The sequence below is a fragment of the Balaenoptera borealis genome (genome assembly GCF_965194805.1).
Source record: "Balaenoptera borealis genome assembly, chromosome: 13".
NCBI lineage: Eukaryota > Metazoa > Chordata > Mammalia > Artiodactyla > Balaenopteridae > Balaenoptera > Balaenoptera borealis.
This window is the reverse complement of record NC_138870.1, coordinates 45,424,601-45,449,839: the sequence shown is the minus strand read 5'-3', so window position 1 is coordinate 45,449,839 and position 25,239 is coordinate 45,424,601. Positions and strand designations below refer to the sequence as shown.

Below are 25,239 nucleotides of genomic sequence, written 5' to 3'. Positions count from 1 at the left end.
AGACTTCATGCATTCATTAAAAAAACCTTTATGGAGTGTTCTTTATGGGTCAGTTGCTGGGAATAGAGATGGAACAATCAAAAACCCTGCCCTCAAAGAGCTCACAGTCAACATAAACCAACAAATAGAAGAAAACAAGGTAAGCTCTACTTTAGAGATATGCACGGTATGCTGTGGGACCACAGAGAACAGGTACTTAATTAACCAAGACTCGGGAGACAAAGCTTCCCGTGGGTGACGATATGGGGGCTGAGTCTTAAACAGTGTGTACATGGGAGCCCAGCGTGTGCAGGCAGATGGGACAAGACGGCAAAGACCTAACTCACTCAGAAATCTCAACACTCAGGGCTGCCGAGTGAGGATTGGACACGATGTGGGAAGGGAGGCTGGAACGACGGATAACAGACCTTTACTCATACATTTCCTCAACAAATACTCACTGAATGCCCACTATATGCCAGGTGCTGTCCTAGGCACTGGGAATCTACATGAACAGATAGGAATGCCTGCCCTCAAGGAGCTTACACTCTATTGCCGGATCATGAAAGTCCAAAGAAACCAGTTAGGAACCCACTGTAATAACCCAGGCCAGGACAGTGAGCACTGAACTAGGGAATTCTCTGGCAGTCCAATGGTTAGGACTTGGCACTTTCCCTGGCCCGGGTTCAATCCCTGGTCAGAGAACTAAGATCCTGCAAACGGCATGGCAAGGCCAAAAATAAAATAAAATAAAATAAACAGTGAGCACTGAACTTAAGTAGTGTCAGGAGGAAAAGAAGCAGAATTCTTCAGGATGCAGAATTAATGGGACTTGATAATCAGATATGGGAATTGAACAGAAGGAGTCCTGTTGATCCCAGGTTTCTGGTTTCAATGACCAGATAACCAGTGATGCCATTCACCAAATTAATAATACAAATGGAGAAATCATACATTGAGGGAAAAGATGATTCGTGCCGTTTTGTCTTGTTGAATTCCCAATGTCTTTGGGATCGTTCAAAGGAGAGAACTCCAGTAGACAATTGGATAGATATTTAAGTCCGGAGCTCAGGAGGGTTTAGAGCTGGAGATAGAGACTTAAGATCTTTGTAAATAAAGGTGATACAAGTGAAGATAGATTACCCAGGTCTCCCTGCATGTAGAGTGAGAGGTAAGAGGACCAAGGGCAGCACCCAGAAGACCATCAACATGGAAGAGAAGGATGGAGAGTGCCAAGTCATGGAGAAGATAGAAGGATCGATCAGAGAGATAGGAAGCAACTCGGGACAGATGAGTCAAGGAGAAAGGCCAGCAGCGGCAGGTGTAGCAGAGAAGTCAGGGAAAGTACCCCTGGAAACGGCTGGTTTAGCAGCCAGGAGGTCACTGGCAGCTCAGCAAGAGGCGTTTAAGGAGAGTGTTGCAGGTGGAAGTTATTGTGCAGCTGGACTTCACAGAGCCTGCAATAGATACCCTGCAATAGATACACAATTCTTCTGACCCGTGGGAATTGGGAATATGTCTCCATACTCATAGAAGAACAAGGACTCCTAAGTCAAGGTGTAAGAAGAATCAAGGGTGGGAACCAAGATGTCTGGACCCAACATCAAAGCTCCTGCTGCCTGTGACCAACCAGGTTTGAGGCACACTCTAAGCCTGCACTCCACTATGGTGGCCACCAGCCACATGCCACTACTGAACACTTGATTTTTTTTTTTTTTTGGCCACATGGCATTCGGGATCTAAGTTCCCCGACCAGGGATCAAACACATGTCGTCTGTAGTGGAAGTGCAGTCCTAACCACTGGACCACCAGGGAATTCCCCACTACTAAACTAGATATGTGGCTAGTACAGATTGAGATTTGTCAACTGCAAACTGAATAACAAATTTCAGACTTAACACCAAAAAAAAAAAAGAATTTAAAATAATGTTATATTGATTGATTAATGTTATATATATTGTTGAAGGGATATAATATTTTGGATACATTGGGTTAAATAAAATATATTATTAAAGTTAGTTTCACCTAGTTCTTTTTTACTTTTTTAAATGTGGCTACTAGAAGACTTTATGTATGTGACCCACATTAAATTTCTACTGTACAGGGACTTCCGTGGTGGTCCAGTGGTAAAGAATCCACCTTCTAATGCAGTGGATGCAGGTTCGATCCCTGGTCAGGGAACGAAGATCCCGCATGCTGCAAGGCAACTAAGCCCACACGCCACAACTACTGAGCCTGAGCGCCTCAACTAGAGAGCCCATGAGGTCTGGAGCCCTCACGCCACAACTAGAGAGAAGCCCACGCGCTACAACAAAAAAGATCCCGCATGCCGCAACTAAGACCCGACACAGTGATGGCCAGTCCTGGTGTCTGAATGATTCCCTGGGCCCAGCACAGGGACCAACTTTCCAGAGCCCTGAAGACAAGGGGTAACACCCCAAAATATGGACTCATTTTCCACTCTACCTTCATTGGCCGAGCAGCTGCCAAGAACAAAGGCCACATCTCCCGATACCTGGCAAACAAATGCAGTATTGCCTCATGAATTGATAGCTTCTCTGAGGTACCTACCAGTGTATTTGGGGAGAAGCTTTGAGAACAAGTTGAGGAGCGGCTGTCCTTCTCTGAGACTGGAGAGATTCCACGAAAGAATCTGGATGCCATGAAGGAGGCAATGTTTCAGGCAGAGGAAGCGGCTGCTGAGATTACTAGGAAGCTGGAGAAACAGGAGAAGAAACGCTTGAAGAAGGAAAAGAAAAGGCTGGCTGCGATTGCCCTGGTGTCTTCAGAAAACAGCAGTAGTACCCCGGAGGAATGTGAGGAGACAAGTGAAAGACCCAAAAAGAAGAAAAAGCAAAAGCCCCAGGAGGCTCCTCAGGGGAATGGAATGGAAGACCCATCTGTCTCCTCCAAACCCCCAAAAAAATCTTTTTCCAAGGAGGAGCTGGTCAGTAGTGATCTTGAAGAGACAGCTGGCAGTGGAAGTCTTACCAAGAGGAAGAAATCTTTCCCCAAAGAGGAACCAGATAGTGACCCTGAAGAGTCAGGAAACAAGAGGGTCCCCAAGAAAAAGAGGAAATTCTCTTCCAAGGAGGAGCCACTCAGCAGTGGACCTGAAGAGGCTGCTGCCAGCAAGAGCCACAGCTCCAAGAAAAAGAAAAAGCTCCGAAAGCTATCCCAGGAAAATTAGAATGGACATTTCCCTAGTAGGGCATAACTTACAGAGATATTTCCCAACCCATCCCCTATAGCCCAATAAAAATTTAAAAAAATAAAAAATAAATAAAAAAAGACCCGACGCAGCCAAAATAAATAAATAAATATAAATAAATAAATAAAAAGACATCCTTCTATTAAAAAAAAAAAAAGAATTTCTACTACACAGCACTAACACTGAATAGGACACCCACAACCTGGACATCCCTAGACTCCCAACAACCCTCCTAGCAGAAAGAGAAATGCCTGGAATTCCCAAGACTGCATTCTATAAGCACCCGTATGTCTCAAGCTCCCAACGCCACAACCTATGGCAAGAGATTCCAGTGCTCAATACCCGACCTCTGGGTTTCTCTGTCCCTGTCCCTCCTTCTCCAGGTCTGTTGATAATCAGGTAAGAGCAGAAATGTCCTGTCCTAACTCTCATAAAAGTGGATTTTTTTCCCCAGCTTAGAGTTCCGAATCTCTCTCCCAACCCTAAATTTAGAAGCCATGTCTTCTCCCTGTTTTCCCCATTTCTCAACTCCTTCTTTGCCTTTCTGAAACCTTGGAAATCTCTCAAACTGGTAGAAACATGGTGTTGTGGCAATCACCAGGCTTTAGAGATCTCTAGACTTAATTTGTCATAGTTCCTAACCATGTGACCTGGAGCAAAACACCTCACCTCTCTGAGCCCTTATCTGCGAAATGTGGATAACACCTACCTGGAACAGTTAATGTGATGATTCTATGAGATCAGTTATGTAAAATGCCTTGTACAGAGCTCTGCCCACGGTAGTTACTTTGGAATCTGGGGTTTCCCACTTTGTGTCTGTCTTACCCCTGCATATCTAGAGAACTAGGAAAAGAAACAGCAAACTCAGGTTCTTATATATGGGCTGATAGAAACTCAAAACCAAAAAGGTGCTTAGAGATATATCTCCAACTTCTCATTCAGTGCAGCAATTCCCTGGACTCCACCCCTCACTGATATTCATCCAACCTCTGCTTATACATCTCTAGAGGCCATTCATTGGTTCACTCAAAAAACAAGAACAAGGCACTGTGGGTGCCACAAAGAAGGGCAGACACAGATCTTGCTATTAAAGAGCCTACTTATATATTAGCAAAAAGGATATACAGAGAAATTACTATAACATAAGGTAAATGTGGTATGCGCCAATCAAGGTGCCATGACAGAGAGACAACAACCTTGCAAGTTAATTCATGTGCAACAAAGTGTAGCTCTAGGGACTTCTCTGGCGGTCCAGTGGTTAAGACTTCGCTTTCCAGTGCAGGGGGTGCAGGTTTGATCCCTGTTTGGGGAGCTAAGATCCCACATGCCTTGTGGCCAAAAAACCAAAACATAAAACAGAAGCAATATTGTAACAAATTCAACAAAGACTTTAAAAAAAAATGGTCCACATCAAAAAAATCTTAAAAAAAATAAAATGTAGCTCTAATGTTAAAATCCCTCCCAAATCCCAGACCTCAGTTTTCCCATTCATTTCATGGAAAATGGGACAAGATCCTTCCACACTAGATCATGGATCATTTTTAAGGAAGACATTTTTGTAATAACCTCTAAAATTCCAGAGGGGTGTGAACATGGAAAAGGCTAAAATGAATGAATGGGGGCAGAGGTGTGAGGAAAATTGCACGATCCTCTGGCCTCTTCTGTATCAGAATTTCTGGGAGTCCCTAGAAGTCTACCCCACCCTCTACATATTACCAGCAATTCCTGTCCCCCTGGAAAGCCCTGCACATCCCTACTCTCAGGACTTATCCAAATGTTTTCCTGTCTGCTTTTCTTTTCCTTTTCACCCCATCCTTCTTACATTTTTTTCCCCTCTTTTATCAGCATCTCTGTAATTTTCTTTGGGTCCATCTCTGCTTCAGTCCCTCTCATCAAGTTGATTTGGGGTATCTGTTATTCTCGAGGTCCTTCTGCCTCTGTCTCGGTCTCCCTCTCTTTTACTCTTTCATCATTCTCAATTTCTTGGTTGGTTTCCATTTTCTGTCTCTGGCCTCGCTTTCTCCCCAGCTGCCGCAAAGCCATAAACCCAGCCGGCCCTGCAGCAGGCAGCCGCCAATCACTGGGCTCCAGAAGTTGCAGGGAGGGGGCTGCAGAGAGAAGGGGGCATGGAAAAGCTGGGGCGCTGCTGCTACACCAGGGGAGGGGAGAGGCAGAAAAGAGCAGAGAGATGCCACTCCCAGAAGGCAGCCACAGCTTTCCTGCAAGGAGCAGACACCTGGCCCCTCTTTCTGTTGTGAGCCAGGGTACATGGGTCCCTCCGCTGTACGCCCCAAATCGTGGTTTCTCATCCAAAACCACAGGCCACAGATCACCCACTCCACCAGAGATTCGCCTCCTCCTTCATTCTTAGGTTCTCCCAAGATGAGGGAGCTAAAGGACCCTGGGAGTCTGAGGATGTTTGCGACATATCCTTACCGAACATTGGGACAATAAAACAATGGTCACGACAGGGTGTTGGGAAGGCACTGAGAGGAGGGAGAATCTTAATTGGCCAAGGGTGAACCGGAAGGTTGGGCACTCCAAGCTCCTTACCAGCTCCCTGGCATCACTAAAGCAGGATGACAGCCTGAATCCCTGGTCCCTGGTCTAGGCTGGGATTGGGCAGTTAAGTGCTGCAACTATCCAGCTCGCGGATAAGAAGCTACAGGGCCTGGGGAAGGGGAGGGGGGCTAGAAAGGGAAAGCAGGAAAGGGGAGGGATCAGAGAGAGATTTTAGGAGAAGAGCAGAGGAGGAGGAATATTCTGTCCTGTTAGGGCAGAAGGAGACTGGCCCAGCAAGTCGTAATTCCTGGTGTGCCGGCGACCCCTGCTGGCTGCACGCTCCACCAACTGGGAGAAGGGAAGGAACGGCCAGCCTATGTGAGTCCCAGCATGGGTTAAATGTGACAGTGAGTTTTGTGAGCGTGTCACTGTACAGCAGTGACGGTGCCTGTAGCACCATCCATAATTATATATGGGCACCCCTGGCTGATGACAGTAATGTGACCGGGCACAAAGGCCATAATATTCAGGCTCTGAACCCCTGGCTCCCCTGCAGGGAGTCCAGACTGGGAAGGGTGAGGTCTCTGAGCCCAACATACTCCTAACCAACGTCATGTCAGTGTATAAATCCACTCAGTGAGGCTCTGCTTGCATCAAAGTAAAATTAACCTGTCCGAGTTTAGGGGGGAAAGTGTGGGCTTTGGAAGCAGACTTACCTGGGTTAAAATCCTGATCCCCTGTACTAGCAGTCTGAACTCAGGCAAGTAAGTTACTTAACTTCTTTGAGCCCAATTCCCTCACCTGTAAGGTCATACGAATACCTATCTTGGGCTTCCCTGGTGGCGCAGTGGTTGAGAGTCTGCCTGCCAATGCAGGGGACACGGGTTCGGGCCCTGGTCTGGGAGGATCCCACATGCCGCAGAGCAGCTGGGCCCGTGAGCCACAATTACTGAGCCTGCGCGTCTGGAGCCTGTGCTCCGCAACAAGACAGGCCGCGATAGTGAGAGGCCCGCACACCGCGATGAAGAGTGGCCCCTGCTCGCCGCAACTAGAGGAAGCCCTGGCACAGAAACAAAGACCCAACACAGCCATAAATAAATAAATAAATAAATAATTTTTAAAAAAAGAAAGAATACCTATCTTACAGGGTTATTGTGAGTGTTTAGCACAGTGCCTGGCAATGGGAAGCATTTAATAGATGCTAATTTTCTGCCTCTCTCTTCCTTTACCTCCCACCCCCAAGGTCGGGCAGGGATTTCAAAAGGCAAATAAACTGAGGATGATGTTGACAATGATGATGGTGGTGGTTTATATTTACATCACTCATGCAAATCATTTTAAACATATTTTTAATACGTGTCTTTTTTCCTTTTTATTAGCCAAGCACATCATGATCATGTTTTATTGGGACAGAAATATCCTGATGTTATGGCAGGTATCTAGAAGGACGGCCTTATGAAGTGATAACAAGGCATGACAAATCTTTCTTTATTGTGATACATTTTCATTACTCAGGTTAATCAGGAATTACCCATTAGAACAAGGGCTTAAGATAAGTACATGACAGTCATCTGCGGAGATCAGAATCTCCTGATTTTCCAATGGGTATCTAATTGTTATTGCTGTGGTGGGGGGATGATTAACGCTTTGATTGAACTGGTCTTAAAACATTAGAATAACTCGAAATAACAGGCAGTTAGAAATAGTATATTCTGAAATTTAAAAGAAGACGGATTTCAATTCTACCACAGAACAGTCTAACCTTTACAGCGGTCCAGTGACAGGGGCAAACTGCTTATGAAGTAAAGAGCTCCTTTTCAGCAGAAGTATTGAAGCAGAAGCTGGCTGATGTCCTGGCAGGCTTACTGTGAAAGAAATCTGGGCTGCGGAGGGAGATTGGTTAAGAGGCCCTTTGAGGTCCCTCCACAAATACACTGCAGTGCATAATGAATACTTAGCTCTGTAGAAGTGTTGTTCCGAACGACATTACTGCCATACCCATGGCCATTGTTTGTCACCATGGGGTGGGATGGGGGGATAGTAATAATAACAACTATATGCTTTTCCGGTTTGAGACTTTGTTCTTCCCGAGGAAAGGGAAGATTCCAGGATTGTTTCCTCTTTAACCATCCCCACATTCCTCTAATTCTTTTTTTTCTTTCTTTCTTGGCTTAATAGGATCCATCTTCAAGTATCTTAAAGAGAATCTCGCTTTTAAAAAAAAGGCTTTTTTCATCTTTTAGTTTTCTGCCTCTAATAGGTGGGCAAGCAGTGGATGGGGGTGGAGGAGGAAACAGACATTTGTTGAGTTCCTATTTAATGCAGATGCTATAAGTTTTGCATTTAAGAGAAGTGTGTATCTGCTTTCATGCAGGTAGATGTGTGTATATTGTTTTGTAAATGTGATGGGTCTGCACAAATTTTTTACTGTTCAGGCCTCTCTGTGAGATTTTAGTATCTAGCTGCATGTGGAGGAGTCTGTGTGCAGCTCCTCCGAGGATTTCAGTTCCTCCTGTGTGTACACAGACTAGCCAGGAGTTATTCTTCTGGCTTCAGGATCTTTGTGCAGGATCCCAGCTTTGTCCCTATCCCGGGCACAAGGGTGTTGTCACATCAGGACTCATCTGCCTCCTTGCCTTCCACGTGTGCATGACTGCTTTTTCCATCTTTGTCACAGTGCATGCAGATCCCTGTGCCCAACCTTCGCCACGTGAAGCCATGTGTGTCCCACAGTCCCTCCTCCCACCTCTATGAAGAGTCCTTGGCACCCCTCCCCTTCTGGCCACCCCCACTCCCCACTTTCCATGCCAGGAGAGATCTAATTACACAGAAATTAGTACAGAGAAGGATCGTTTGCTTTTATGGCATCAGCGCCAGGACAGCTGTAAATCTGGGGCCGCTGCTGTAGCCGCCTCTGGGCACTGTACAGGCTGTAGGGGGGCTCTCACCTCCGCATCCCCCTTTGCTCCATCTCTGCCCAGCTGCCTGGGGCTCTACCTCTGCCCAGGACCCCAGAGCCCTATTAGATACCCATCTCAAAAGGGGGAGGAGGCCTGTGAAAGGGGAGGGTGTGGTCAGTCAGAAGACGACACATACTAGGTGCTCAATAAATGTTCCCTGAATGAGAGAAGGGTTAATCCCAGCAATGCTAACTACTACCCAACTACCCAGTTGTGGTGGCCGAGGGAAGAATATTCCTACTAAGATTTCTCCCAAAATATTTAACACTTACTAGAATGTCTTCTCCACCTTCTTATAAACTCAGATGACGTATATGGGGCAATCAGTCATCTTGGCTTCCACTTTAGAGACCTTGAACACCTTCTCAGGCAGTATCAGTTAATGAAGACAGCCCAGGGTTCAGATCTTGATTCTCCTGTTCACTAGCTAAGTTATCTTGAGTACCCCACACACAGTCACCTGATCCTTGGTTTTCTCATTTGTGAAATGGCAGTCATAAAACCTACCTTTCAGGTTGTTGTGAGACATCCATGAGAAAGCACTGGACCAACAGGAAAGTGGTCCACTAATCGTTATTTTCACTTTTAATGTCTTGTGAGCTAACACTTCCATTTTCCCACCACCCTTTAACTAGCCTTTATCCCAACCAACTCTCACTCAAGCACCACCACACAATTTGGGTCAATAGGATATGCAGACAGGTTGTGTCCAACCTAGAATGAATGTTTCTTTATGTTAAGAGTCTTATCCAAGGCCAAGGGTCAGGACAGGTGATTCTAACAATCCTTGGGCACCTAGAGACACTGTTTCACCCATAACCAACTTTCTCTGAACTCCTACCTTGGCAATGATTATTTTGAGCTCCATTATTTTCATGGAGGTTATGAAATTGTTCCTTGGAGTACTGGAGAGTCTTATAAATGACTGGGTAGAAAGAATCAAGGACTTAAGGAATTAGGAGAGCAGGAGCGGGGGAATTGGGGTGGTCACAGGAGGCTTAAACTCTAAAGAGGGAGTAGCAGAGACAGAAGCCAAAGGTCCAGGCTCCCAACTTCCTCCCAACACAGCCTCCAAACCCAGGGACTTGGGGTCTCCTGCCTCTGTCCTCTCCTACTCTGATGTCTCCAACCCAGGGCACTCAGCCAGGAATTCCTGACTTTATCCCTATGTGGATAACCCTGGAAAGCTCTAAATGGTGTGTAGGCCAGGAAGGGAAGAGCCAAAGAAAGGAAGGGGTACTCCCCCTTTCCCAAACCAGGTCTGCCCAGATCTCCACGCACCATTTGGACGGACCCCCTGCAGGGGCAGTCAGGGGGCAGGAAGCGCCGGCGGCAGGAGAAAGCTGAGGCACATCATCGTCTGCGTTCGGCCTCTCACCCCATGATCTGCGTCCCAGGGAGGGTGAGGATTTGGCGTGAAGGGCAGAGCGGCGGGGGATCTCTGGCCCCCACCTTCCCCCACCCCCAACCCCAACTCAGGCTGCAGTCTCTCCTCGTTGTAGCAGAGCGAGAGCAAAGGGACGGGCAGTAAAGATGAGTGATGGCGCGGAGACAAGCAGAAATACACCATCATGAAAATGCTAATGACTCCTTGCTCTCTTTCTTTATGGTTGGAGTAATACAGACTTCAATCATAAAAACAATCTCCCAACATTTTAATGGGCTCCATCATGCCCGCACTTGTCGGTATATTTGAAGAATAAATCACCCTCCCCGCTCGGAATGAATTCGCTGTCAAACTCAGCTCCCTCGGAGAAAATGGATGGGGAGCGAGGATGGAGGGTTTTCGGTTTTTTTTTGGGGGGGGGCAGTACTCCACCCCTCTAACTCCCTCCTAAACTGGGCTTTAGATCGTTGTGTGAGATGCCTGGATCCTGAATGGGAGGAAGGGGGCAATTGGGAATTTGGAGAAGCTGAGCCCAAAGGGAGGATTTGAGGCAACAGGAGGCAGGGACGGAGGGACTCCACACGGAGAGAAGCCGCCCCTTGGATGGACGTGGAAAACAGAAAGGGGCAAGAACTGTCGTGGCACTGGACGGAAGGGGCAAAATCTTGACACTGAACCTAGAGAAGGCAAAGCAGACGCAAAAAGCATACAAATTCGCCTTATTTTTTGCATTATTTCGTCGAATTTCTTTCAGACTAGGCCTCAGGCAGAGGCGCCGACGGAAAAGTCTGAGATATCTCTTTGGGGGAAGAAGCCCAGGAGTTCCGGCTCTGAGCTTACAAGTTTCAGTGCATTAAGCCACAGGTCCACATCGCAGAGAAGCGGCTGAGTCCCTTGTAATTCTCATTTCCATACAGGTGGCCGTCAGCCAATGAAAACTTGGGATGCGCATACTGTGAGCAGCCAATCCCAGTTAAGGATGAGGCGAGCTGCCAAGCCTAATTGCATCTTGATTGGTTGTGATGTTGCTAGGCAGAAATGAGGTCTTGGAGATCGATGCGGGCAAGACCGGAGAGACAGGTGGATATGAAAATATCTGGAAACCTACACTCTTGGATTGTCATTTTTCTTCCTGAGCTCCTTCATTCTTAAAGGATTAATGGGGTCAGGGAAATGACTCTCCCTTTTCTCCTCCACAGTGGTACAGAGCCAAATAGTTATCATATCGTTTCCCCAAAACGCCTTCAGAGAAATCTGGCTACTTTGAAGGTCTTCTAATCCAAAACATCTCCAGGAGGTATTCCAGCCTCACGCTTGGTCTTCCCACTAAGGAAGTCCTTTCTGAGGCCTATCTTCAAGCCTCCCGGCTGTAGTTTAAGACCAATTTTCTCTAACATGCTCAGGAAGCGGAGAAATCTTGCCCCAAGTTCTTTCATACCGCAAGCCTCAAAGAGCAAGAGATTTCCCTACCTCCTGGCCACTCCACCACGACCCAAGGGTGCCCTGCCGACCCTGCGAAGGGTCAAGGCGGCCATATAGGGGCTATATCGTGGCATTCCCAAACCAGCAGGTTCCGCGCCTTCATTTGCATCTCATTTGCATAAACCCCGTTCTCCCGCCACCCCACATCTGTAGCTCCTCTCCCTGTGCCTGACTCGCACCCCCCCACACCCTACCTCTCTCACCAGCCGGCTTGCCCCCCACGCCGGCGCACCCCCGCCTGCAGCCTCCGCTGCTGGAGACAGGGCGCCGGAGCCTCCCGCGGTTCCTGAGTCACAAACACCCCGGAGGCAGGAGGGGAGCGGCGGTGTGAGAGGCGGGGGCTGCCGCCTGGAGCTGCGAACCCGCTGGTCTGAAGTAGACCATCCGCGAACAATATGCCATCATTTAAATCTGAACGCGCGCCAGCCGCCGATTGTGATGTTAATTCGGGGATGATTTAGGGGGGCGGGACGGAGTGGGGGCTGGCCTCTCTCTGTCAAATTGCTGTCCGGGGGCTTAATATTTGTAATTGAAGCTGATGAGGACTCCGTCTCTATTTACACTGATAAAAAAAAAAAGTCTGGGAGGGAAAAAGAGCAACTAAATTATGGGGCCGGGAGAAAAACATGATTAATCAAAGGTTTGAACTGTCGCCGTGTTCGAGGCCCAGTAAATCTCGCCCGGCCGGGGCCTGTGGAGGCCGGAGGATAAACCTGAGCCGCCCGGTGTTTGCCGCCCCTTTCTGTTTGCCTCTCGGTTAGCACGTCAATTAATTCGATAATTGGATTTGAAGAGTTGTCAGGAGATTATCGAGGGGGAGCTAGGAGGAGTGGATGTGGAAGAAAGGGCCCAGGGATGGCAAGGGAGGAGGCGAGGGCCGGCGGGGTCAGGTGGTGGAGGGACGCGGAGACCCGGTCCTGCCCAGAGAGCAAGTCACCCAGTTCGCGAGGAGGAGACCCCGGGAAAGGCAGCTGGGCTGTGCGTTACCCTCAGCTACCGTTCCCAGCCCACCTGGCCACACACCGCTCCCTCCAAGAAGCTTTCTCAAATTTTCTCAATTCTGCCCTTGTGCCATCACTCCTTTCCCAGTTCTGTTCTCCATCTGAAGCTGTGGGTGTCCCTGCAGTGAATTCGTTTGTCACTGTTTGTTATGTTAGTTTGTAAACAAAGTTTAACTGTTCCCTCCTCTGATTCACCCCGTCTGACCCAGAGATCCCCCTCCCCAAAGACTCGGGGTTCCCAGAAAGGCAGGTACCAAGACATCCTTTTCTTTTTTAATACATCTTTATTGGAGTATAATTGCTTTATAATATTGTGTTAGTTTCTGCTGTACAACAAAGTGAATCAGCTATATGCATACATATATCACCATATCCCCTCCCTCTTGAGCCTCCTTCCTACCCTCCCTATCCCACCCATCTAGGTCGTCACAAAGCAGGGAGCTGATCTCCCTGTGCTATGCAGCATCTTCCCACTAGCTATCTATTTGGTCGTATATATGTGCCAGTGCTACTCTCTCACTTCGTCCCAGCTTCCCCTTCTCCCCACCCCATGTCCTCAAGTCTGTTCTCAACATCTGCATCTTTATTCCTGCCCTGCCACTAGGTTCATCAATACCAATTTTCTAGATTCCATACATATGCGTTAGCATACGGTGTATGTCTTTCTCTTTCTGACTTACTTCACTCTGTATGACATCCAACCGCTTCACTACAAATAACTCAATTTCTTTCCTTATTTATTTATTTATTTATTTATTTTTGGCTGAGTTGGGTCTTCATTGCTGCCTATGGGCTTTCTCTAGTTGCAGCGAGTAGGGACTGGGCGCACAGGCTTCAGTAGTTGTGGCATGTGGGCTCAGTAGTTGTGGCTTGCAGGCTCTAGAGCACAGGCTCAGTAGTTGTGGCGCACGGGCTTAGTTGCTCCGCGGCATGTGGGATCTTCCCGGACCATGGCTGGAACCCATGTCCCTTGCATTGGCAGGCGAATTCTTAACCACTGCACCACCAGGGAAGTCTGGGAGTAATCTTGATTTGATATTTGGGGGTATGGTAAGGTCAGAAGAGAAGTGAAGTCTGCCTGCCACTCTGTGTATGTATGTGTGTGTGAGAGAGAGACAGAGAGACAGAGAGACAGAGACAGAGAGACAGAGAGAGAGAGAGCTCTTTAGTAGATTTTTCTCCCTGGTCTCTGTAGAATTTTATGCAGGGCTGGAGAAGAAGGTTGAAAAACATGCATACAGGAGAACCACGCAAATGAGTCTGGAAAATGACAAGAGGAAATTTGAGGCTGGGGAAGGTGTGAGGGCAGGGACATAAAGGTCATCCTGCCAGGTTGCCTGGTATTAAAGAAGCTCTAGGAAAGGACACTAGCAGGCACCCCAGCCAGAGGCTGCCCTGGGGAGAACAGAACACACAGCTACCCTTGATACACAGACAAGGGAGACTAAGGAGAGTGAGCTGAGTCAAATAACATGAGGGGTACAGCAAACCCTGTACAGGGGTACAGCAATTTTTATTTAAGCATACCAATTTAAAACACTGACTATTGCCAGCCAACCATGCACACTTGTTCAGATAATTATCATCCCTTGTCTGCATACAAGGGAGGAAAAATCCCATCTATGAAGGGACAAAATGGAGGATTTGGGCAGCTTCGGTTTCTGCTTGGAGGCTCCTCAGAGAAGTCGAACTTTCAAATCCACTCATGCCTGCTCTTTCATGTTACCTGGTCTCAGTGTCTTGCCTGTGTCGATCAAGCTCCACACTCAGAAATGAATCTGCCTTTTGATCAGTACCTGGCTTTGGCTATGTGCTCTGAATGGACCCATGATAACAAGCATCCTGTATACTGGGAAATATTTTTATTTAACTAGGAGTTGAGGGATGGAGTCACAGGAAGAAATTGGGTTCAGGGGTCCTTCTGCAGATCTCTCCATACTCCCCATCAGCCAAGACATTCACGAAGCCATTAAGGTCTTCATATATAACTTCTCAAAAAGAATAATCCTCTTATGAATGACACAGTATCACAAGCTGCCTCTGATACTATTGTACCAGAGGAGATACAGGGAGATGAAAGATGAGATTCAGGGGATTACCACCAGATTTAGGCAATTGAGGGTGGTGGAAAGACCAGAGGACTTGAATTCAAAAGAAGAGGCTTTAAGACTGGTGATCAGAAGGGGCCGAGGACCAGAGAGTTGAGAGGATTTCTGCAGGTCACACAGCAAGCAAATAGCAGGGCTGGCTCAAGAACTCAGCTCTCCACTCTCCCAATTCATTGTGTAGACAGCACAGTGTGGAATCAGACTTCCTGGATTCAAGTACTGTCTTTCCTGCTTCCTAGCTGTGCCTGAGTTTCCTCTTCTGTAAAGTGGGACAATAATCATACCTACTTCACAGGGTTGTTGTTAGGATTTAGATAATTCATGTAAAGAAATCAGCAAAGGGGCTTCCCTGGTGGCGCAGTGGTTGAGAATCTGCCTGCCAATGCAGGGGACATGGGTTCGAGCCCTGGTCTGGGAAGATCCCACATGCCGCGGAGCAACTAAGCCCGTGCGCCACAATTACTGAGCCTGCGCGTCTGAAGCCTATGCTCTGCAACGGGAGAGGCCGCGATAGTGAGAGGCCCGCGCACCGCGATGAAGAGTGGCCCCCACTTGCCACAACTAGAGAAAGCCCTCGCACAGAAACGAAGACCCAACACAGCCATAAATAAATAAATAAATGATTAATTAAAAAAAAAAAAAAAAAGAAATCAGCAAAACATCCAGCACATAATAAGTATTCAATAATAGCTGTTTTTTACCATGATAAATGGACACAGTTCTCATAACTCACAACCTGAATGACACAAATTGGCAAAAGGTATTCACCAATGCCTGTAAAATGTTTTGTGGTTTAATCACTAGGCCTTAAGGGAAGGAGTGAACACTGCCTTGAAAAGACAGTAAGCTCTCTGTTTTGATGACTCTAAAGAGCATTTCTCCCCTCAAACAAGTCTCACACCTTCACGTCTGCTAGAACTAGGTTCATACAGTAGGAGTACACCTGGAACAGCTGCATCAGGGGATAGTCATCCAGTTATTTCATTCATTCATTCATTCATTCATTGAATGCCTAGTTGAAAAGCAGCATGGTTCATCAATCCATCAAACCTCTATTGAGGAACCATTATGTGCTCAACACTTCTGTAAGCAGTTATCAAACCATGAGTCCATTACTAGCTCCACTAGTGAAGAGGAGATATACATATATATATATATATATTTCATTTTTGTATTCCCCAGTACCTGAACCCCAGTTCAGGCACTTGGGAACTCAGTAAATGTATATTAAATGAATACATAGACACTATGGGAAATGGAAGAGAAATAGAAATGTAGTTCCTTCCCTTAATAAGCTTAAACTCTCACTGGTGAGACAAGACTTGCATACATAAAAGGATAAGAGAACAGGACTTTGCTGGTGGTCCAGTGGTTAAGGCTCCATGCTTTCACTGTAGGGGGCGCAGGTTTGATCCCTGGTCAAGGAACTAAGATCCCACATGCCACTCCACCAAAAAAAATAAATAAATGAATTTTTTTTTAATTTAAAAAGGATGGGGCTTCCCTGGTGGCACAGTGGTTAAGAATCCGCCTGCCAGTGCAGGGGACACGGGTTCCAGCCCTGGTCCGGGAAGATCCCACATGCCACGAAGCAACTAAGCCCGTGCGCCACAACTACTGAGCCTGCACTCTAGAGTCCGTGAGCCACAACTACTGAGCCCATGTGCCACAAACTACTGAAGCCCGTGGGCCTAGAGCCCGTGCTCCGCAACAAGAGAAGCCACCGCAATGAGAAGCCCGTGCACTGCAATGAAGAATAGCCCTCGCTCACCACAACTAGAGAAAGCCCGTGCACAGCAACGAAGACCCAATGCAGCCAAAAATAAATAAATAAAATAAATTTTTTAAAAAAATTAAAAAAGGATAAGAGAACAATATGAGACAGTAAACATGTTAAGACCATGAATAAGTTCTAGGCGATATAGACTAGGAAGAGCTCAGAAGAACTGGGGAGGGTTGTGGGCAAGGATGCTTACCATGGAAGGAGTGAGCCTGAAACAAAGAGTAGAATTTGGAATGGCTGAGAAGGAGAGAAAGGGCATTCCAGTTGCAGGAGTAGCAAGAGTGATAGCGTGTGGTAATAATATATACATGTTAAGCAACAATACAAGATAAGCTTAATAACAGGGCCAGTCTCTGTGTTTGCAAGACAGAATCCATCTGTGTTTGCAATCATGTGTTTCTTTGACCATGTTCCTGGTCCCCAAGAAATTATGTTTGGATTTTCTGTCCTTTTAGATTATTCGCACCTTCTTCCCCTATCTTAACCTGAAAACCTAGAATCAAAACAGTAACCAGCTGCTACCCTCAGCAAAACAAACAGATTGTAAAAGTAATTACGCTATTACCACTTCTCATTCATCTGCATACAAGACAACTTACTCTCCCTCTTTCTCCCATATGGCCCCAGCCTGCGCTGGGATTACTGTTGCCTAGATTATTACTGTTTCCTTTATAAACTCATTTTTCCTGGACCCACTCCTCCCAGAAAAATTTACCTGAAACAAACTTCATATTTTTCCCCAGCCTCCATGGTTACTTTGAGGGAAACATGGTGGTGAGTGGGAAGAAAAACAATGTAAACTGAGCAGTGGTTATTAAATACCAGGTGCTTGGACTTCCCTGGTGGCCCAGTGGTTAAGAATCCGCCTGCCAATGCAGGGGACACGGGTTCGAGCCCTGGTCCGGGAAGATCCCACATACTGCAGGGCAACTAAACCTGTGCATCACAACTATTGAGCCTGTGCTCTAGAGCCCCCAAGCCACAACTACTGAGCAGCCCATGTGCCACAACTACTGAAGCCCACGTGCCTAGAGCTGGCTCTCCGCAACAAGAGAAGCCACCGCAATTAGAAGCCCGTGCACCACAACGAAGAGTAGCCCCTGCTCGCCACAACTAGAGAAAGCCCGCGCACAGCAACAAAGACCCAATGCAGCCAAGAATAAATTTAAAAAATAATAATAAAAATAAATAGCAGGTGCTTTGCACATATTAGCTTATTTAATTCTCACAATAACCCTATGAGGTAGATATTATTATTGCCATTTTACAAGAAAGCAAACAGGCTCAGAGAGTTTGCCCAGATTCAAAGAAGAGTCAATAAATATCAGAATAGGGATTTGAACCCAGTCTATCTGATTTCAGAGTCCATGTCCTTAGACCTGGCAAGAGGGACCTCTACCCTGGGCACCTGTTTTAGAGGGCCTCTTCCTTCTGCAGAGGGAGGATAAGTCAAGGCCAAGGGGATGTGCCTACCTAGAGCTCATGCCTCCCCGCTCCTAGACCATGCTCCAGTCGCCAGAAGGTGCTGCCAAGCAGCGCCAAGCCCACTTGCAGGACCTCTTCCTGGGGTCCGATTTCCTGAAAGTACAGAAGGAGCTGCCAGAGAGCACACCATCAGCCCTGTTGGTGTGGAGTTTAAATGTGAGGCTGCCCCAAGCACGCTCTTTGGTGTGAGGCCCCTCAGGTAGTGGGACAGAGCCAAGAATGGCAAGAGAATCTGAGGGTCAGACTGGGGGCTGGAAGAGGCCCAGGATTCTAAATATAAATCTCCCAGCTGATATTGATATATTTGTCAAGATAACAGGGTAGAACACGTTTTATGTAACAGTTTGTTAGCTTTGATTTGTAACTTGTACATATTTAGACATTTGGTATGTAGGCTATATTTTTTTATCTTGCCCTGGGCCCCACGAATATCCAGGGGTGGGGCTGCTCATCTCACTCTAACCCTCTGACCCTTTTCCCTTTTCCATTCCCTTTTCCAACCAGGGAATGGCACCACTCCGTGACCCAGGCCAGAGAACTGAGCACCATCTTCACCTCTCTCTTCTCCTTCATCCTCCACAACAATCACTGAGGCCCACTGGTTCTTCCTTCTAAACCTCTTGAGCTCTGCCTGCTTCTCCCCATCACCGCTATCACCTCAGAGCTCAGGCCACCACCATCTCCCACCTGGATTCTGACGACAGCCCCTTATGGTGCTCCATACCCCCAATCCTACCCGCTCTCATCCATTCTCCACACTAGACCTACAATGATCTTTCTAAAATGCAAATCTGATATTAAAAAATAAATAACTAAGTAAAACTAGGAAGAATGTTCGTGACCCAGAGTCTGACCCCTGCGTTTGTGAAAGCATTTGGAGAGTTCAAACTAATTTCTCAGCACATCCCCTGCTGGGGAAAAAAAAAAAAAAAGTGCAAATCTGAGCTTCTCATTCTCCTGGTTAAATGGCTCCTGGCTGCTTTCTGGATAAAATCCAAACTCCTTAGTTTGATGCTCAAGATCCTTCAGGATCTAGCCACTAACCACCAGTCTCTGCACCCTGCGGCACCCACAACTGTTCATTCTGACCGCAATGAATTACTTGCCCTTTGTGGAAGAGACCACTTTATCCCTCTCTTCAAGCTTTGTACTTACTGCTCCTTCTCTATGGAACATCCTTCCATTCCCTTCCTATACAGGTCCTTTAAGTTTCTTGTAAATGTCACCTCTTCCTGGAAGTCTTCCTTGACTACTAGTTCTCAGGACTGGGATACATGCCCTTCCTATTCGTTCCCATAGCAACCAGTGCTTACCATCTTATAACACTATTGCATTGTGTTGAAATTATTTGTCTTTTAAGGGCAAGGACTCTATCTGATTCACTGTTCAATCATTCACAAAATTTCTATTGAGAGCCTATTATGTGCCAGGCACTTTTCTAAATGCTGAGGAGGGCTTCCCTGGTGGCGCAGTGGTTGAGAATCTGCCTGCCAATGCAGGGGACACGGGTTCGAGCCCTGGTCTGGGAAGATCTCACATGCCGCGGACCAACTAGGCCCGTGAGCCACAACTACTGAGCCTGCACGTCTGGAGCCCGTGCTCCACAACAAGAGAGGCCGCGATAGTGAGAGGCCCGCGTACTGCAATGAAGAGTGGCCCTCGCTTGCCGCAACTAGAGAAAGCCCTCGCACAGAAACGAAGACCCAACACAGCCAAAAATTAATTAATTAATTAATTAATTTTTTAAAAAAAAAAGCAAGTCTAAATGCTGAGGATACAGTGGTGACAAGGTCTCTGCACTAGTGGAGCTTACCTTCTAGTGGGGAAAAAAGCAATAAGAAATACCAATAAAGCTATGATAAGTGCTAAAAAGAAAAATGAAGGAGGATAATGAGATAAAGAAGGGAAAGTGGTGGCTATTTAGATCAGATGGTCAGGAAAGGCCTCTCTAAGGAGGTGATATTTGAGATGAGACCTAGATGAAATGAAAGAGTGAGCATGATCTGGGAGAAGAATGATCCAGTCAGAGGAAACAGCAAAGGTCCTGAGTGGAAACAAGTTTGGTGTGACTGAGGATCAACAGGAGCCTCATGTAGCTGAACCCTGGATTTTTTTTCTATGAGAACTGGAAAACCATCGGGAGGTTTTAAGTTACATGATCTGATCTACATTTTAAAAGATCACTTTAGCTACTTATTGGGTGGAGAGCAGACCTTGGCAAGACTAAACTGGAATAGGTAGAACAGCTAGGAGGCCATTGTAGGGGTCCAGCAGGAGATGTCAGTGACTTGGACCCAGCTAGATCTTGGAAGTGGTTAAGGGGTGAGCAAATGTGGGATATGTTTGTATTCTCAGAGTCTAGCATGATGTCTGGCTAGACATTCAATAAATATTTGATGAATTAATTAAGAATTAGTTAATCCAACTAATTGAAGAGTCTGAGCTGGAACTGAAATCATCCATCCTTTAAGCCTCTACTAAAATCCCAACCCCTCTAAAAACTGGAAGTAGATAGCTGCCACTGACAAAGAATCAATACTAGGCTACATATATTTGTTAATTCCTTAAAATCCACAGGGACGTGACAAATAACCCAACAGGAAAATAGGCAAAAGACATACATGAATAGGCACTTCACAGAAAAAGAAGCATGAGTGGCCAATAAATATATGAAAAGATGCTCAACCTTGCGAATAATCAGGCAAATATAATTAAATATAAATTCAAACCACCATTTTACATCCAACAGATTGACTAAATACCAAAGCTGGTAAGGATAGGGTAGCCACCAAAACTCTTATAAACTCTTATATTGGAAAACAGTTTGCCATTATCCAGAAAAGTTGAAAAATTCATATGCTACAACCCAGCAATTCATATATATGTACCCTGAAGAAACTCTTGCCTATGTATACCAGGAGAAATGCTCTGAGCAGCATTGTTTGTAATGGTAAAAAGCTGGAAACAATCCTAAATACTCATTAACAGGGGAATTAATCAACAAATTGGTGGGCTATTATACATCAATGAAAATGAATAAACTATAGCTACCTACATAAGCTTGAATGAATCTTAGAAACATAATGTTGAGTGAAATGAGCAAGTAAAGAAGTATACAAACAACATTATATCACTTTTAGAATGGTAGAAAAAAAAAAAAGACCAAAATAAGCAATATGGTAAAAATTTGAGGAAAAATCTTGAAATGATAAACATAAAATTAAAGGATTACTATAGGAGAGATGCATGCGGGGCCCCTCGGTGGTATTTTTTTTTTTTTTTTTTTTTGGCTGCGTCGGGTCTTAGTTGCCGCACGCGGGTTCGTCGCTGTGGCTCGCAGGCTTCTCTCTAGTTGTGGCCTGCGCTCTTGAGTGCGCAGGCTTAGTTGCCCTGCGTCATGTGGGATCTTAGTTCCCCGACCAGGGGTTGAACCCTCATCCCCTGCATTGGAAGGCGGATTATTAACCACTGGACAACCAGGGAAGTCCTCCCTCAGTGGTATTAGTAATTTTTTTCTTTTCTTAAACTGGGGGTTGTTTAATGGATGTCCATTTTATTATTATGCTTCATACTTTATATAAAATGTCAGCTCTGAGGAGGCAAGGATTTTTGTCATATTTTATTCACTTCTGTGTTTCCAGCACCCAGAACAGCGCCTGGCACGTAGTAGGATCTCCAAAAATATCTGTTGAATAAATGATATGCATTAATTGCATTCCTTTATGTGATTCATAAAAGAATGCAATTTTTTTAACAGAAGAATAAAACCTACTTTTTAATCATGGTGCCCCCTGGATCATTCTAGCTGGAAGTCATACTGCTTCCTAAACTCCTATAACCCATATAACCTATTAAATCTTGCTGCATATTATAGTTATATATGTATATGTCTTTCCTACTGATTATAAATTTATAAAGACAAGGGATTGTCCTTTCTCCTTTTTTATTCCCTTTCACAATATGTAGTACAATAACTCACACATAGTACAGTAGATGCTCAGTTAATATTGGTTGATTACTTGAAGTCACAGGAGACAAGGGCAAACCAGGAAGAATAGATCTATGTCATTTCTATTTAAAGCTGAAAGAGAATTCAGTAATCATCTAGTGTTTTCCTACAAGTTGCAGTTGAGAAAACTGAAGTCCGGAGAGGTGAAGTGATTTTCTCAGTCACATAATTAATTAAGAATAATCCCAAATCTAGGGACTTCCCTGGTGGCGCAATGGTCAAGAATCCGCCTGCCAATGTAGGGGACACGGGTTCGAGCCCTGATCCGGGAAGATCCCACATGCCGTGCAGCAACTAAGCCCGCGCACCACAACTACTGAGCCTGCGCTCTAGAGCCGGCGAGCCACAACTGCTGAGTCGCGAGCCACAACTACTGAAGCCCGTGCGCCTAGAGCCCATGCCCCACAACAAGAGAAGCCACTGCAATGAGAAGCCCGCCCACCACAACGAAGAGTAGCTCCTGCTCACCGCAACTAGAGAAAGCACGTGCAGCAACAGTGACCCAACACAGCCAAAAATAATAAATAAATAAATAAATAAATAAATAAAAAAGAATAGTCCCAAATCTAGATTCAGATCTCTAACTTACTGGCCTTAGCTCTTCACAACATATCACAATGACTTTTATTTTCTGTTTTGTCTAGGTTCTTCCCAGCAAAAACTTTTTTGGCCATCCTTCTGTCACCAACCCTCCCACTGATCCCTCTCTTGCAATCCTGGATACTAATGACCCTTTTTCTTCCTCCATCTACTGTTTTCTTTCTCCAGGAGTAGGGAGGCTTACTGATGGCTCACTGTCATGCTGTCCTGGGGAACTGATTTAGCAAGAGAAAGTAGAAAAATCCATCAGTCAGTGCCCACCACCCCTAGAAGCTTATAATTAACAAGTACAAATAAAAAGAGGAGCACAGGACCCAAGAATAGTCCTTATTGGCAGTGCAAAGCTACCCCTTCAACTTGTACAAAACTGACTGTTTGTCAGAAAGAGAATGCTAGAAAGTTAATATTGGATGGAACCTTAGGGATCACCTACTTCTCCCCCTCATTTTTCCAAATGAGGACACTGAAACTTTGAGAGATGAAGTAACTTGCATAGTTACTCAGCTAGTTAGTAGCAGGGCTGGGATCAGATTCCTAGTCTCCTGCCTCCAAGACAGCTGTTCTTTCCGTGCATCTGGCAACATGTGCATCTAGCAAAATGCGTCACAAAGTAGCCTCTTCTTAAACCATCAGGAATGAAAAACAAATTATTCAAATCCTTCCTCTTTTCTCTGGCGATTTTTTTCTTTCGTTTCTCTGTGTCCTAGTCTCCCTCTTTTTATCACTCTTCTGTTTCTCTATGAATCCCTCTCTCTGTTTGGGTTTCAAACTGAACTGTAGCATGCCTGCATGATTCTTCCTGATTTTTCTTCTCTAAGCTATTGTGTTTCCAGTCCAAAGACAAACATGCATAAACCAATCAAGACTCTTTCTTGGTGACCTTTGTGGAAAAGAACTCTCAGAATTTCTACACAAGAGGTGCTGGACCTCCCTCCTAGCCTATCCAGTCAATTAAAATGAGTCTCTGGCCCCCCCTGAGGGTTGTTAACCAATCCTAAGAAAGAAAATATCAATCTCATTTCTTCATCACCGTGCAGGGAGGCTGCCACCCAGTCAGAATCTGCCACTAACAGCTATTAGAAAAACTGGCCAATCAGGCCAACCTTGTTACATGGTCTGGTAGGAAAAGAAAGGGATTGATTGGAAAGGATAGTTCTGGCTCCACACCCTTTCCTTCCTGGACCCCAGTTATCCCTCAGGGAAGTGAAGGAAGGACCCTTTCCCACACCCTTAGTTAAGAAGATCCCTAGACCCTTAGCTAATGCTCTCTTGGATCATATTTTGTTGTCTTCAAATTCACCCCTCCACACATACCTCCAACCACTTTTTGTAGTCTCATGCCTACCGATTTAATTTCTATTTTCGAACCTGGTAGCAATAGCCCCCAGGATCCTCAGCCCTCCCCACAGATCTCCACCCACTAACCTGTCAAATAACTTCTTTTGTGTGATTTACGTAGGTAAAAAAGTTCAGTAAGTGATAGTTGAGTCTCTTTCAGGAGCTATCATTGCAAGAAGCTTGCAATAAAGTCTCTAGGGAGCAGAGCAGAATTGAGCTGCAATGCTCCCAACTATAACACTACTACTACTACCAACCAAAAAACTATTATTATTATTACTATTACTAGCATTTATTGAACTCTTACTGAGTTCCAAGCCCCTTGCTAAAAGCTTCACGTATATTATCCCAATATTTGCTGCAGAGTAGGCACTATTATTATTCCCAACTTACATAAAAAAAGATCGATATAGAGGGATTAAACAGCTTGCCCAAGGTCACACAGCGATTTGGGAAACCAGGTATGTGAATCCAGAACCCGCCACTGCAGGGAGGTAAGGGAGAAATAAACATTGCCGACTGTGCCACGGGCCCCTTCTCCAATTCTCCTTTGGATTGTTAGCGATATCTGAGCGTGGTCTAAATTGTCGCAATAAACAGCTGCAACAACCGGTTGGTGGTGGTGCCTCTTAAGAACTGTGGACTTTTTGCCTCGGAGGATATGAAGCCGAGAGCTAAAAGGCATTCAGTGTGGGCGGGGTGGGGGTGTCTGGGGACTTGAGGAGATATTCTTTTTTTTTAAACATCTTTATTGAAGTATAATTGCCTTACAATAGTGTGTTAACTTCTGCTTTATAACAAAGTGAATCAGTTATACATATACAATATGTTCCCATTTCTCTTCCCTCTTGCATCTCCCTCCCTCCCACCCTCCCCATCCCACCCCTCTAGGTGGTCACAAAGCACCGAGCTGATCTCCCTGTGCTATGCGGCTGCTTCCCACTAGCTATCTATTTTACATTTGGTAGTGTATATATGTCCATGACACTCTCTTACCCTGTCACATCTCACCCCACCCCCTCCCCATATCCTCAAGTCCATTCTCTAGTAGGTCTGTGTCTTTATTCCCGTCTTGAGGAGATATTCTTGCTAGCGTCTTCCCTTTCTCCTCTGAGCATCTTACCCTGTGCCTGGCACCGCTTGGTACTTGGTAAATACCTGTTGATTGATTCCCAAGGATACCAGCTCCGTTCCTCACCTACCCCCAACCCCACCCCAAGTCAACAATTGGAACTGGAGGGAGATCTGGGCATTTCAGGGGAACCAGTGAGAATCCTCATCGGCCTGGGATCATGGATTTAGGAAAGGCGGGAAGTCTCTCACCCGTCACTCCTCGCCTGCTTCTACGATTTCTCCCCACTCCTTCCCCTCCCTTTCAGGAGTTCAGGGCCATA

At 45.9% G+C, this 25,239-nt stretch overlaps 1 long non-coding RNA gene across 2 annotated transcripts in view; it reads right to left on the bottom strand.

Annotated features, from left to right (window-relative positions):
• The window catches only part of LOC309609690, a 205,383-nt gene that overhangs the window by 178,792 nt on the left and 1,352 nt on the right, over nucleotides 1-25,239 (bottom strand). The window lies entirely within an intron of this gene.